The sequence below is a fragment of the Watersipora subatra genome, chromosome 8 (genome assembly GCF_963576615.1).
Source record: "Watersipora subatra chromosome 8, tzWatSuba1.1, whole genome shotgun sequence".
Taxonomy (NCBI): domain Eukaryota; kingdom Metazoa; phylum Bryozoa; class Gymnolaemata; order Cheilostomatida; family Watersiporidae; genus Watersipora; species Watersipora subatra.
The window spans coordinates 9123836-9140956 of NC_088715.1; the positions used below are offsets into that span (position 1 = coordinate 9123836).

The 17121-nt window shown below is 36.2% G+C and overlaps 2 long non-coding RNA genes across 2 annotated transcripts; one reads left to right on the top strand and one right to left on the bottom strand.

The window, feature by feature from the left end:
* Window positions 1-1009: 1009 nt before the first annotated feature.
* On the bottom strand, window positions 1010-6466 carry LOC137401914 (uncharacterized). Its single transcript, XR_010979398.1, has 4 exons — window positions 6312-6466; window positions 5168-5328; window positions 4133-4268; window positions 1010-1360 (listed from the first exon to the last, which is right to left on the bottom strand). It is a non-coding gene; the product is annotated as an uncharacterized lncRNA (long non-coding RNA).
* Window positions 6467-6771: 305 nt separating this feature from the next.
* On the top strand, window positions 6772-16165 carry LOC137402014 (uncharacterized). The gene is made up of 4 exons (XR_010979419.1): window positions 6772-6927; window positions 13731-13821; window positions 15123-15265; window positions 15563-16165. It is a non-coding gene; the product is annotated as an uncharacterized lncRNA (long non-coding RNA).
* The last annotated feature ends 956 nt before the right edge of the window (window positions 16166-17121 follow it).

Here is a 17121-nt window from a genome sequence, read left to right on the forward strand (position 1 = left end):
AGCGTTAATCAATCGGTAGATAGACTATCACCAACCATCTGACACAACATGTATATGTGGCGACTTGGTCAGTTGCGATCAGTTCACACTGTCGCGTTTTACTTTGACCCGTATAGCGGATAGTCAGAGCTAATGGACCCTAGTCATTTTTGCCATATGTCTAATGAAGTGCGAAAATTGAAATTTGTAGTGACTTTTCATTTCATTTACATAAATCATTCAAATTTATCATTATTTTTTTTCATTATTTTGTTTGTTTTTATATCTGTAATGAAAAATCTATAACATTTTTAATTTGTTTCATTTTAAATAATTTTTTGTTATGAAAGGGGGACAACTTCCAAAAAATGAATCATGCGTTTTTGTACCATTCTAGCTAGAACGTTAGAACGAGGAAAAGGTTTGCTAACGTTATTATAACGTTGTTACAAAACATTGTTATCGAATGTCCCAGCAATGTTACAGGATTGCTACTTTGAAATGTCTGGGTATAAGCATTCACATAATATTGTCTTCTAATATATTCGGAACAGTATGGCATTTCACCGTTATGGAACATTCAGCAGATGATCTGGTGCAAAATTCCTGCGACATGGGGAGAATGTTACAGAACATTCCACAAGCATGCCTTTCATGATGTTGCCTCAAAGATATTAGCTAACATCCCAGGAACGTTTTCGTGCAGAACATTAGTGGGGTGTAACTGTGTAGACAATTTCTAACATTTTGATGTTTCACAGAATGTTCCTCTAATGAATTGCGTACAATGTTACTATAATGTACCGAGCATAACCGTCGACAATATTCTTTCCTTAAGCTATACAACATTCCACCAACATTACGTCTCCGAAGCAACCTAATTTTTCTATAATGTGCCATGCTTAACCTTCACACAACATCTCTTCTCAAGGCTGACGGACATTCAACAAATATTGCACCTTAGATATATACAAAGACTTTTACTAGATTATTCTTAAAATAATCTTTGTGAGCATCTCAATAGTTAGGGCATGGTTCCGAAGCTGTATATTTTGGTACAAACAGTTGCATGATATAATAACAAAAAATAATATGAAACACAATAAAAATATAGCTATAAAATGACTAAACTCTATATATATTGTCATCATCAAAACATGGCAGAAAAATACCACAACCTTTACACCAGAATAAATTATATATCAATGATACACAGAGACAAACAAGCAAAGCTATGATCATATTTGTGAATAAAGCTACAGTCCACCAAATGCTTTACCACATTAGACTAAAGTTTTTCCAGCTCGTCCGTCCTTGGATTGTGGTGGCGAAGGCTGTTCTTTCATCCAACAATTCAGATTACAGTACAATCCTTTAAGCCCTGAAATGTGAAGAAGCATTTATATTAGCAGATGAGAACTGCTAAAAAGTACAGAATACACACAAAGCAAATATGAGTATAAACTAAATATGGCAACAACCTGTTAACAAAGTAATTATGAACATCGAGGTTGATCTGCCACATCAGTGTCACTTGCTAAATACATGAAATAGTACCAGCAATACTTTTCTTTTCACTATTTGTGGGCACTCTATAATAAGGTAATATTGTCCAGTCATTCAAGTTTTTGGAATCGCGATTCCTCATAATAGGCACAGGTGGATACAAGAGTGCACAACCACCATATTTTCAAAATCATCCTAATCAGCTTTTTATTTAATGGCTTCATAACTGAGCTTCCTATAAGGCTGCAACTTCATATTGGCATATTATGAAAAATGCACAAGCATATCATATTTAGGGTTGCGCTAATAGTAAGTTTCTTCAGAAGCAACTAATGTCCTAGTCGCATTGTTCTTAAGCTGAATTATCATTTTAATAATTTGAAATTTAAAAAAGAGTTGTTGTGGAATAACAATGCAGTAAATTAATTAGTAAATCTCATGTAGCAAAAAACACGAACTTGGACATATCCATTAAAAAATAATAACAAACTGTAAGCTAACAACTCCGCATTAGTCGAGTTATTTACTTGGAGGTTAACCTTTCTGATGAGACGCTATATGTGCAAACAGCTATATACGCAGGTAAATGAGAAGCACTGCCAATGCTATTGCAGATTGTTCCAAAGCTTTAAGAAACGCCCTGCAGATATTTAATGAAAAATTAAACGATAAGATTTTGTAAGTTTTAGTTGATCTAGAAGTATGCGAGCAGCCTGCCTTTTCAATTTCCTTTATAAGCTTGTTTGAATTAGCGCGTACACTCTTTTAAAAATACATAGTCAATCGGCTATTGTTGCCTCTTACATATTGTCAAATTCTTCAATCATACCTATCTTATATCACAATCAAATAGCTGAAAATCATGTCATAAAAAGAGAAAAAGAAATTACATCGCACTACTAGCTCTAAGTTGACATTTTGGTAAAAGGCAGCACGATTCTCAACCTAACATGCTTATCACAAGTTATACATAATCTAACACAATGCAAACTTTCAAGAGTTGCTTTCTTAATTATGAACACGTGCACACAACTCTTAGATTTCCATATTTTCTCTGCTTAAAGAATAGAGAAAGCATAATATTATTATGCTTTATTAGTTATCTTGAGGTGTTGACTGATGTTCTAAAAAAAGAATCAATGAGATTGACCCCCTAGAAGCTGAGATATAGACGGCCAAACACAGGTCTACCTAATAAAGAATCAGAGGAAAACCCTTCGAAAATCCCGAAAACTATGACGTATAAAATCGACTTAATGGTCATGTGCCGGAGTTGCGCACCCTTACCGCCGTTACTTATAATGATTGTTTTGGCTACGAGATGTGAAACGCTTCTCGCGATAGTAAATAATTTACATACTAGCTCTGGTTTCTCAGGAAAATCATCCAAACATTGTGCGGTAAAGGCATTTGCCCACAACCCCTCGCCATGATTTTTTAAAGCAGAAGAGCAGATTTTGACTATTGTGCTTCAAATTTTAACTCGATCTCCACGGATATGCTCCCAAGATCATCTGTTCAACGAACGGCGCGTGTATAGTCTATATGCGATATCCGCGATTGCAGTTTGTTTAGAAGACGAAATAGGAATGGGACTTTTTGTTGCTTCATCATTTTTCTACTGTGTATCTACTGCAGCATTCAGTTGATTTTCATGATTATCGTCACTATTAACAGACTGGAAGTTCACTACAGCCATAATCTTAAAAAGACTAACTTGACCGTGCTGCTCTTGCTATAAGAAAAGAAAACGATAACTTTTGCTTTGATTTTGCTATTGATCCATTATCTTATCTATGATTATTTTTTATGATTTATATAATATTCATAATGCATATTATGCAAAATAATAATATAACTGCGTATAGAATAAATGATGTAACTAATATAATTTGTAGAAAATTCCAAATGATAACCGATATTGATGATTGATTTAATTGATTCTATTTATTAGCTGTAGTTAAAAAATCTGAACAACGCTAAAGATGAGTCTGAATAGGGAAGCTAAGTAGGAGAACAACAAAACTGAGCTGAACTAGCAAGATAGCGAAATAATAGATGCGTGTAATTATTTTATGCTAAAACTAATCTACACGTCAGAGGGACTGGTTCGGAATTCTAGGAGCGATGATTGTTAGGCCCAATTTGATTGTTCTATACTTCCAGGGATTAAACCAATTAAAACGCCGTGATTGTTATAGGAGAGCGCATTAGTTGGCTTAATTGACCAATGACACACAAGTCGATTTCATACGTCATATATTGATGATTACCAAAACACTTGTTTTTTGGTAGACCTGTGTTTGGCTGGCTATATCTCAGCTTCTGGTTGGTCAATCTCCTTGATTCTTTTTTTAGAACATCAGTCAACACCTCAAGATGAATAATAAAGCATAATAATATTATGCTTTCTCTATTCTTTAAAATTCTGATGTGCTAGGTAGTTAGTGTTGAAATGTGCTTCCAATCTGCCAAAAAAGTCTACGTTTTGTACTACAGCATTTCTAAATTTGAAACTAATTTTTCCAACTTTCAATAACAAAAATCACAGTTAAAGGGAGAGTAACTATAGATCTATCGTAAATTCAAGAGTACAAGTCGAGATCTGAAGTTTGGTTTGAAAATCCTGGTTTTGACATGTACATACCGTGACCTCTTCCATGGCCCAAATCTTTTATTCGCTAATAGTTCAATCGAGATCAGAGACGGGGCAACGCGTAGCTGAAGAAATGGCATTCAAAACACCATCAGTAAGGACGCCTTTTTTGGCGCCGTCGGGAATACTACAATTAACAAAAGCCTGAGAGTAGCATGTTATAGTGAAGATCACAGAGAACAAAAAACAAGCACTTAACCAACGTACTGGTTCACCTCAATACAAGAACAAAACCGCTACCTCGGATAATAGGTATTCAACAGAGTAGCAATGCCGCAAGACAGATTTCTGTCAGAAATCGTGATTCATGTACAAGAAAAAGGTGTGAATGCCCAATAGTGGATGTGTCAAATGGATTACTGAAGTGTGGCCTTGTAGGCAGATACTACAAAAACCAACATCAAATTCAAAACATATCGTGTAATTCCAGAAGAGAATCCTAGTTATGACATTTCGAATGGTGAATAATGGGGACCTGGTGTTCCAATCAGCTCACATTGAGTAGGATTACTGGTATTTCACTATTTTATAAATAAATTCCTATATCTGATATCATGTAATTTTGATTTGCAACGGTTTTTTGAAGTTGAATTTTACTAGAAATCGTGCCATGAATTACATTACCGTCGTATTTTTGTGCAGACACCGCAGCAATACTATTTAAATTCATGAAAGAAACGAAGTCACTGTTGGGATTCAAACACAAATGCTCTATGGTAACATCTTCCAGCGCAGCGAGCTGGAAGCTTGTAGGTGTAGCATAAATACACACTGGTCAGTGCGCAAGGCAACATTGCAGTAGAAGGACTGGTCTTATGTACTGAATATTATATGGTATGTTTATCGAATTTGATATGGTTGTCACGACGTTAAGGGCTTAGGGCACAAATAAACAAACTTTCCATGTAGCTGAACTAAAGCATATTAATAACATATTAGTAAGCCTACAACATGTATAATAAAAACACAGACATGGAAAATTTGCAATAGTGATGGAAAAATGCAAGAAATATGTCTAGATCTCACCTGTCCCACAGTTATTGATACCGATTCAATTGGTTATGGAGAATTTACTGTTGAGCCGAACCGGTGTATGGTTGGCAAATTGACCATAGTAGTGGTGATTGACTAGATAGCGATTAGACGATTAGTTGCAAGGATAATGGCCAGATCTTGTGAGATTCATTCTAAAAAATCGCAAACAAACTACATTAGAGATCTTGCAAACAACAAATCGATAAACTATCTATATGGTAAGAATCTAATGGTTATGGACTTGGACTGAGATTGAACCGATAACCTTGTAGTTGCAAACCCTAAATCTGGCCACTAAAAACTGATGGTTGGTAACTACTAATATTGCTCAACATTTTCCAACTGAATAACAAGTTTAGTAGCTCAGTGACTAACAAACATGTCTTTACTCATTTGATCTATGCGTATAGATCTTCATCTTTATGAAATTTTGGAGACAAAAATAATGGCAAAGAAAGATTTCTTCAAATTAAGTTTAGGAAATCGTGTTCAAAGTTGTATCAGAGTTTGTCACATCAGAGTTGTCTTCTCTATTTTATGGCAGTCAAAAACTATTAATGATTCACCATTACTCCGTTTGTACACAACACACAGTCACTCGCAATGAGATTTATTATCAACAATGCCTCTGAAGTAGGTAATGAAATCAAAAGATAATGCTACTACTCAGTAACATGCTTTACACATTTTTCTACGCATATATGGCTTCAAAGCCATTTCAATTCTATTAGCAAAAGCTCGCTCAACCAGCAAAAGTGTTTTTATCAGTTATTAAGACATTCGATAACATCGCTGTGATACGTGAAAAAAATAATATTAAAAGTTGTACTTCTCTTAAAGCACAGAGGTACAGTTAAAAAACGAAAGCAATATGTAACCCTTTTAGTGCCATAGGCCTACTCTTTTTAATGAATTCCTGTTTACAGAAGCGTGACATTTTAAAGACAAATTATATCCATTCTATGACTCGCAAATGCTTTTCAAGCTGTTTTCCAACGTCAAACGCATCCAAGAACGATAATCCACTGCGGTTTACCACCATGGAGTGCAATTATTTATAAACACAGTCTTTAACACTCGGTTTTATTTACGGAGAAAAACTTGAATTTGTACCAATGCAAAAAACTTTACTCACCTGCAATAACGATCGCAAAGAGCGTCAATATCATTTATTACTATATTGTGAATTTTATTGCAAGTATTGCAGATGAGTTAAGCATCGTTAAATCATTAATTAAACTACAACAACCGGAAAAATAAATCAGTATGGCGGATATTTCCTCCTCCTAGTTTTGCTTTGTCCGATATTTTCAGGCATAATACGATGTAAATGCATACCTTCGAAATCTTTCGAAGGAGTACGATGCGGATTTTTAGCTTTCCCACGCATCGAACTTCATAAATTCCGAAATTTTATAACTAAATTCTATGTATATGCCCACAAACAATCTCGGTTGATATTTTGGTTCATTATACAGTAATACAAAAAAGCGTTTAATCTCTTTGTAAAGATTTAATAGACGTAAACTGACAAAACGTCGTAAAACCACGGTTATGGAAGAGCAAGCGAGTCATACTTAACGCCGAATACCTGTTGGAGATTCCGACAAGTTGGTGATTTTTTCTGAAACTACCGATGTGATTACCGCTGCCTATACTCATGATGTTGTGTTAAAACTGCTAAAAGAGTTCTGAATAAATATCGCCGAGTGATTTATTCACTACTAATGGACGTGATTTGACGCTATTTGGTAAGAAACCTCAAATTGTTGATCAGTTACAAAACTGTCTTACACAAAGCCACTGCACACTCGCAGACCTGCGAAAATGGTGCCCGAAGGGTTGAAATCAACTTGATATCGAATAATGAATACCATATTTGCCTTGTGGTGACTGATTTAACTCATGCACTACTATAAGCCCCTCTGTGGGGCTTACAGACAATTTAAATCAGACGTAAGCCCCTCACTGGAGCTTTTTTATATTATGTGGTTTGGTTCTCTTGTTGTAGCTACAAGTGAATGGATTCAAATTTTCTTGGTTCAAATGCTTAGTATGGAGACTATTGTAGTGTGTGCTCATGTGAAACTGACAGTAAAGGATTCTTATAAGTATTATATATATAGCATTTGAATTCATTTCATGTGAAACTTTAACTGCGGATGATTCCCAACATCTATAAGCACAAAAGCTCTGAAACGCGCTCGTAGAGAGCTTACGAATTTCATCGCATCTGACGAAGACTTGCTTTGTTTGGCCTGACCCATTTTGTGAGCAGCTGTTTGAATGGTTTTTGTTGATACAAATTAATTATGTTCAACCTAAAATGAATTACGTAGTGAATAAGTTGAAGACTCTTTTATGAGAAAGAGATTTTGAGGTGATTTTTTTTGTGAGCAGTACATCATGTTTTTGTTACAAAACTATTTATTGTACTGACTGAAAAGAAAAACGAAGTTGCAAGTTGTCAGTCAAGACTCAATAATCATTTTTTATTTACAGCATGAAACTTTGTTGAGTCCAAAAATAATCCATCAGACAACAAGCAAAGCAACCTTTTCACTTCTAACATTCCTTGCAAAAAACATAATTTTCAGTGATTTGTCTGCTAATATGTTACACAATTCTAAGAAAATTTATCTTTGCCAAAATTATTTAAGCATTGCCAAGTGGAAGTAACTTTATGCGGATCCATGGTCTATTCTAGCAAATACATGTAGACTAATTATTATGACATGACCATGTAGTAACTGTAATTTTTAATTTCTGTAATTTATCTAATTGTGATTTTTACAATTTGATATAAATGAGATAATCTCTCTTCGAGTTAAATTCAACAACAAGATTGCATAAAGGTTTGGAAATTTTTTTGAAGGTGCATCCCCCTTTTTCTTATTTTGTAAAGAGCAAATCTGACAATACAACAATCATTTCAACGGGTATGTGAACTGACTGTTTGATATAGCCGCGTAATTGCCTTTAAGCTGTATAAATCATCTATGTGAGAATTTTCTGCAAGTTGACAGGCTCGGTTACGATGGTTGTTTCTTGTGTCATTACTGACCAATGCCCCAGATGGGCGCAAACTATTTTGTAATTGCAAAAGGAAGATTTGTTTAGTAAATTGACAATGTCATATAAGCAAGCTAATAACAATAACTGAACACTTCATTGTTTTGTTAATTATTTGTAATATCTACTGTGACAAGCAACAACAAAAACTGAGCCAAAGGTTTCAAAAGAACAGTGAATATCACACTGTATTATTTAACACTGTTTACGAAAACCTACAATAGGTGTTCTCGTCATTTCATGAACAAAAAATAAGATTGTTATATATGACCTATTGTTAAAGGTTGACTTGCAACAAAATTCACATTACAGTTATTTGATATCAAAAGATTCACCATGTCTTATTCTGTTGTGTTGTAGGTGCAAATTATATGGGAATGTGATTAAAAGCTTTTAAAAGCTATAAAAACCAACAGTTAATCGCAGCCACATGAGATCGCCGTAGTTTGAATTCTCTTTCCAAAGCGGCTCAAATGGGACGTAGTTGTTACAGGATGGTTTCTGTTTACACTTTCATGCAATTACCTCATTCGTCGAAATATTTTCACAAATATATTTCACACATTCAATAAAACCAGGTCTATTGTTCTTACGCGTCTATTTTATCGTCATTGTAATGCAGTCACTTTTAGCTCTGATATATTATAACTTACCGTAAAAAGTCGTTAAACTTTCTATCCTTAGTTCGAAGGCGTACATATCATTGTCTGATAATCATGACGAGCCTGTTGGTCACATGTGATATTCGAAAATTGCTGCAATAATTATTTGCGAAGTATTGGGTCACATGATCAGATTACGACTTGACGATTAGATCAAGCCAAAACAAAATTGAAAGTAGCGCGCATCTATATTTGATATGGGGTCTTCGGTAAAACCCGAAGTGTTTGTCATAAACTAGTGCTACGATAAGTTTTATATGGAGCTTTTTATTGGCCTTTCAATTCACATGAGAACATCACGTAACAAGACAATAACCAAACTGTCAGAACTACGTCAGAGAAATAAACAGATTCCAATTTACGGCGGCTTTTCGTTTTTGAGCTTTCAAGAGCTTGTAATCACATTTCCACATATTTGGCACCTACAACACAACAATGTAAGACATGGTGAATCTTTTGATACCAAATAACTGTAATGTGAATTTTGTCGCAAGTCAACCTTTAAGACTAAAACTAAAGCTTTGGAGGCTAAGCTGCTTTTCATCAACAACAAAAACTTCAGCTTTTTAAAATTCACTCTCAGAGTCGTAGAGCTCACATGTGTGCTATACGGCTCTGTTCACATCTACACATACTGTTGCAACAATAAAGCTATCTCTCCTTGGAGCAGACAATTCCACTTCTCCGGTAACTTTTAACTACTAAACAGCTATGGCATTCGTTAAAAAGTATTAGTCAGCCCAGCTTATAGCTCTATGGTGACAGTTTTGTCTTATTAATTGAAACGCACATGCAATAGATTGAAGGGGAGTCTATGGGTGATCGATCCGCATGATGCCACACTATCACAGTATTATCCAAGAATTGTATTTCAATGGGATTATCGCTCAACTGAGCAGTTACCAGTGTATCTTAGACTCGCAGCTTACAAATTTCTTACTCATCAATACTCTTTAAGGGTGGTCAGTGGTCACGTGAGAGCCGAAACGAACTAAACGACACAAAACAACGTCGCTGTCAGTTGTAAACTGTTCAGCCGAAGACATTTCTGGCTGAAACGAACCATTTTGATCCTGCTCGAAATTTTGTGGTCGAACCCGTGCGTTTATTGGCTGGTTAAAATTCTACCGAGCACTCGTCACATTTCTATTTATGTGCGTGTGAGCAAAGGTAAATAGAAATGGGACGATCTTTTTATTTGGTTAAATAAACAACATCAAACAATTTATGACAAGGCTCTCCCGGACTTGTGATTGTGTTGCATGAATGTAAGATGTTGTGCTTGAGTTTTGCATAAATGTTAAAGAATGGTTGTGGTTTTATTTCCTGTAGAATATAAGTAATGTGTCATACTCATCCTGATGAATAATCGTTGCCTGTTTTATTTATGTAAAACCACAGTACTATGGTGAAGACTGTTTTTGTTTGTTATGTACTCAGCATAGAAAAACATTCATATATTAACAAAAAGTATAATTTTGTTGATGGAAGGTTTGGCAAAATTTTTCTATCGAGTGATTTATTCTGATAAGTCTGCTGTGTAATAATAATTAATAATTGTTCCTCAAAGTTTTTTGTTTACAATAGAAATATTTAGTTTAAATACATAAAAACTACCAATGAAACGGTGTCCTGTCTCCATGCGTATGGTACCTAGGAGGCGAACTGACTTCGGATGCCATGTGACATGTGGCTTAGCCGACCCAAAGTAAACTAACCTCCAAACCTAAGTCAGTTCGGTCATCGCGTGACCACGGCTTTAGCGTGTCACCTTTGCAACATTACTAAAAGGCTGTGTTTCAAGTAAGCGAATCTATTACTGGTGCACCTTCCATTACATCACGTGGTCCATACATGCATACATAGCTGAGAGGTTCTATAGAGGTCCGAAGGGCTATACAATATTACATAGCTTTTTGCAGAGGTCTCTCCAAAGTCGTTCTGTCATCGAAGATGTCATTGGCAGCTGACCAAAATTAAAGTAAAACAACCATGATAGTTAGTGTAATTAATATAATTATTCAATAAGTTAAAGCAATGGTAAAATAAATTGTGGCAATATGTTACAATGCAATACTGTTAGCAGCGGATGACATTCAATCTATATATAAATGTGAGCGTTTGTCGGTCGGTCCAGTTGTATACGGATAGTTTTTGTAATAAAAAATTCGCTTCGCAGAGGATTTAAACTTAATGTAATCGCAAGTTTGCAAACACGCATAACTAACCACAAGATTGTGATTTTCGGCCATCTTTTTTTCAGTATCCGTATTGCGATTGTAGGTTACTAACTAAATGTATATGCAATTTTTACTATTAACTAATATTACCATTTGTTTCATTTTTATAAAGTCATTTTAAAATCCATTACCTATCTATTAATGTGACGTTTCAATTTCAGATGTCCTGCTACACTCCTATTTTCGGTTTCTTATAAAGCAATCGCTAAATCTACAAAGTACCGTGGTGCGCTTCATTGCTATACATTTGTACTGGTATCGTCCATAAAAACTTTTTCAATAGTTTTTCAAAGTAGCTTCTGCTGCAGCAGTAACCTTTGTACACACGTTTCTACATGTATATAGTCACTGTTATTAATTTTTCAGCCTAGTCATGATTTTTATTTTATTTTTTCAATTAAATAGTGCAAGTGCTCTAGAATATCGAATATCAGAATAGGATGAGGTTAAGCACTTTACAAAGAATCACAGCCATCTTTGGTACTAAAAATGATCAGTGCTTGTCCAATTACTACATGAATTATGATGTTATACTTATTTCTTTGGCAATTAGGCTTATTTGTGCTGTTTGTCCGAGGTTGGAAGGAGCAGAAAAGGCTCTGACCTCTTGTATAGAACGCACTAGAGTTTGCGCAAGCAGAGTGCCTCAATAGTTTAATAACCTAACCAGTATGGACAATCATTTGTGTCGCTTTGGTTGTCCACTAGTTTATTGAATGATTCATAAGCAGTTTGTTTGTGTGTGTGTATGTGTGCTCTGGTCACTCGCCTGTTCCCATACACGTCGCAAAGTACTGGCGACAGCACCGCATGCTATTAGCGGTGAAATGGGAACCTATGCGCTGGGTACAGCCAAGGACCGCCGATAGTTGCAGACGGCCTCGCAATAGCTTAGGGCTGTTCAAATGTCGCAAAAGGCCGCAGGCAAAACCTTCATGTAATGCTCGTACAGGTGAAGGTCACCATTATAGAAACGGCATGGCGAGCGAACATTTTATGTGATTCCTCGATTATGTTTAGCGATGTAGCTTATATGTGAACATATGCCACCGAGCCTAGTGCCGCAAGCGTTTTGCTGCGCAAGTTACCGCCAGAGTTTCGCAATCGATATGTGAACCAGGCTTTAGTATTAAGCTGCGTTCAGATCAGCCATTGTGCAGAGGCCAAGTTTGATCTGAGAGTGGGTGATTTTGTCCGTTTTTTATTTGCAGGGTCAGATAACTTTAGCTGATATATTTTAGTGAGTCACTCCTTGAATTTTGCTGACTGTTTCCTACAATGTTTTTAGTGAACTTTTTTAGCAAGCTGCCTGATTATTTTGCAGTGCTCATCGCTAATAATGGATAACCATAAGGAGGACGATCTTTTGCTAACATAATGTGCTTCAACTATTATAATAACAGCAGTTTTCCGGGTTGCTGTTACTCATGAGTGAAGCTATGACAATAGCATACACAGGTGTGAAGACAAATATGGTGTTCATATTAAAGCCTGGTTTCCATATGACAGCACAAGGCCGCGACGACCTGCATGCGTAGGCCAGCTGTGATATGGAAACTTCAGCACACGACGATAGCGCGACGTGCGTACGCTAATCGCAAGGATCCAACAGAATGGGTCCTTGCGATGGGTGCGCACGATTATGTATCCCACAATACACCGCTAGACCTTGTCAACCCATCCCATAATTCAAACGGAGGGCTGTTTTCCGAAGAAATCCGTCTCTCCTACGAAAAAGTAAGGAAATTATCCACTCTGTACAATGCAAGCGTGGTGCCTACGCGCGATATGGAAACACCGCATTGCGGCCCATGAAATGCATTATGCACGATCACTGGGCTGCGCACGATCATTGTGCTGTCATATGGAAACCAGGCTTTAATGACACTATGACTCACGGTAAAAAAGATGTCATTGGCTACTCAAATAGAATATCGGCTTTGAAAAAAAATTTTCTCTTTGGACTATATCGGTATCAGGCTTGTTTGCGCTGTTCACACGATACGATTCTCGGTCAGTAGAAAAATTGGTCAGAGAATTGACCCAAAATCGGCTGCTGTGACCGCAGCTTTAGTCTGTTAGATTTAGCTTTCTGCTTTTAGGAGGAAACTTATGTTATGCAAAAGCTATTATAACGAATATTGTTGGTTGGTCACATCATGTATCTGCTCTAGTAGGGCAGTGGTGTCAGGTTTAATGCTTATTAGTTTGTTGTAGGGGCTTAATAGAAACTGATGTTTTTTTTTCTTTTCTAGAGGGTATTCTCAGTAGAAGCATATATCTGACTTTCGTTCATTTTTGGCAATTGTTTCCAGTTCTAATTTATTGCAGCTTCAGTGGTAGTGTTTGCCTTTGAATTTTGAGCTAATATAATCGTGCATTGTGGTGCCATTTTGTGAAGCGACCAGCATTTGTAATCTTTAGTTACACACCCCATGAATACATGTCATTGTGAAACAAAGGAACTCATCATGTTATTCAACTTCTATATTAGTATTTATGCATCCTGTCTTAAGAGTATTATACACATCTTACATAACCACTCATCCCCTTTTATTTAACCATTTCTGATGTGATTAGGAAACAGCTTTCTGGACTCTTGCTAGCTAGCCTGGGCATGGCTCTCGTGGTGGATATGGAGAGAGAGCCTGGGACACATAGCGAAAAAAAGGTAAGATAACTTCTGCAAAACGAGCAACATATGTTGCATATGACGCTCAGACTGATACTAATGGAAGCGTGTCGTTAGATTCGTATCTCACGATGTATTAGATGTGGCGCGTTTAAAAGCCTATTGTCACGGTAACGTGACTTGATCTAGTAAAAAGCGCTATTTTTTTGATAGGCTGGGTGGTTACGAAATACCTCGTTTGATAATAAAACGATAGGAACCATAGGTTACTATTCTCTTGCGTTTTAACGTTAGCAGTTTTATTTCCTATACTGATAAAAATGGAGCCATTCAAAAATTACTATCAAAGCTAGGCATAGTCGCACTGAGACCAGAACAGTTTCAAGCTTTACAACATATTATCGCAGGTCTTGACCAATTTATAGTTCATCCTACTGGCTTCGGAAAGAGTATTTGCTTTCAGATGGCACCGTTTTGCAGTGGTAGGTCCGAGTTGTTCATAATAACTGTCGCGAATAATAATACTCGTGAGTAAAATAAAACTGAGATTACTTTTTACTAGATAAACTTTTCTTTACTAGCAGCGTGCAATTCATTTTTGTTGTTCTATTGCTATTCGTTTGCTATGTTTGTATTGTTATTGTGAATTTTTTTTATTCAATTGATTCAATTTTTTATTATAATTAAATCAAAACATAATGAATTGAACATATGAAATAATATAACTGTCGTTATTGATTTATTATGCAACTAACATTTCATACTTATAATACTAGTATAATACTTCCATTAGTATGCTGGACTTGTAGATGGCATCGAAATCTGCAAGCAAACACATTAACAATCAAATATATTACAGAATAGGAGAATGTGTTTTAAAAATGGTAACTACCCTTGTTGCTAAGCTCGCACCTATTTTTTGGATCAGCTTTAAAATGGCTTTTTTTGCTAGAAAAACAGCAATACTGTTTCTAGTGCTTTTTTATTCAACTTAACTAGCCCATGTTTATTACATTTACTGTGACTAGCATGCTCACTTATCACCACTTGCGACTCTACTACATGCCATTCAGCCACCTAAATGCTGAGTATTATTTAATGTCATATGGCAACCAGCTTTATGGATGCAAAGCTTTTATGTGAATTTAATAATATTTTTAAAATTAATTGCTATTAAATCTAAGTGGTAGGTACAATGGCTGGTTTGGAAACTTTGGATAAATTTTGGCACAGTATTCCGATGTCACTCATGAAAAGATCCTGAGACCTACCGAAATTTATTAAAAATAGCATTATTTGCAATTGTGTTATGCAATTAAAACTTGATTTTAATGACACAGATGGCTCCTGCCCCTACTTCTCTCATCTAAACCAAGAAAGAGTCATGTAGAAGGTGACGATGACTTCCATGATGATTTGGAATCAAACGAACAGCTGAAAATCGAACTGTCAAGGTCTGGCTCGAACATAGTGGAGTGCATAGGTAGGTAAATATGACCAATATATCCAGGTTTTCTACAAAACAAAATATCTGGCACACATTGCAGCCTTGCTGCATATGCTAAACTGCATGGCTGCTCATATTGTGGTGCATAATTTGGGTATATAAATGTATTTTGGTATTAGCTACTTTCACTTATTGTTAGTGTATAAAGCAGATATACAGAAAGCAGAGTGGCTTGAAATAATACTGCAGCAGATCAGCGATATGTAGTTAAATTTATTTTATGGTTGATACATATGCTTTTTATAATAATATTAGCATATGATATTTATTTAGCAGGTTATGAGGTACAGAGCTTAAAACTCAACTGCAATGACTGCACCAGCTTTATAGCCTCCTGTCCAGGTTTACGCATCAGGGGATGATGCGATACTAATCAGTGTAAAAGATAGAGGTGGTATGTTTCTACCTCATCCTGTCATCACAAAGATATGTCTAGGCTCAGAACTGAGCATACGGCAGGGTGTCGACTTACAAGGAATCACTGCAGACATACACAAGCTGGTGGTCACTAAAACTCTTTCATCGGTTTTACAAAGCAATTTGCATCAGGGATTTCCATGCTCGTTCCACTGCACAGCGCAACGTTAGTTAAAATATCACCTCCAGATATTTCAGGATTATAATTCATCAGGAGGCTACAAAGGTAGCAGCTAACAAGGGAATCTCAGATCAAGGCTCAGCCGACTGGTCGTCTTTAGTCATGTGTAGCCTTTCACAGTATGTCTAGAAAAGTGTACCATTTGTCGCTTGTTTTCTACGAGTTTGCTGATGCTGTTTGCATAACACCCAAGACCCAACATTTATATTCATGGCAGACTGCAATCAGCGTACGATGTACCAGTGTGTATGCATTTGAAATCAGTTTGTACACCTAGCTATCTGACATGTCAGCCCATAGCATATGGCAACATTGATAATTTTGCAATATCTTTTGGAATACATGTGCATCAATATACACTTTTACTCGCACTTTTTATATGAAATATTCAACTTTATGTTTATAAATTTGCAGGGTAGGAAATACATAGTGTATAAGCGTTGTATCTAAAATTTGAAACAAATATCTTGTGCGCTTTAGTAGTTATATCAAATTACATGTAGCAACAAAAATGTCTCTTGATTCTTTCAGTGTAAACAATGATGACTCACTTGCCTGACCAGCTGCAATTGAACAAAGCATTGCCCTTCTGTCACAAAGCATGCGGTTATTTATGTAGGACATCACGGCTTTGCATTGCCCAGTCTCCTATAGCTAATAGGCTCGTAAATGTCACCTTCAAGAAAGGGTAGTGAGCTTCAGCCAGCGCATTGGCATTTAAAATACACCAAAGGTCAAGCTGAGAATTAAACATGAGTAGCAGTACGCAGACCAACACACACAGGCACACATACATATTGAGCTATCCCTGCTACTTCTCTCTGTATGGGGTATTAGTGGTAACATCACTGATGAGTTCAATATAGTGTCAGGGTCAGTCATGTAGTAGGACACTCCCCTGGTCATGAATATAATCTCCAACATATCTATGGCAAAACAGTCTTCAGCCATTTTGCAGCTGTTTAACTATGTGAATACAATTGTGAGAACTTTGCAAATTTTATGCAATTCAAGTTAGTTTATTTTTATCCTGCAAAGTTCTGATCAGACATCAGTTGTAATCAGCAATTTGGATTTAAATGCTCTCTGTTGTGTCCTTATGAGGCTTACAGCGTACCCGTGGTTTTAGTCCTATAAAACCACGAAACTTATCAATAGTCAAAATAGTCCTATATTTTGACTATTAGGACTAAAAATGGCTTGAGACAGCTGGAACAAACATTTACTGAACCAA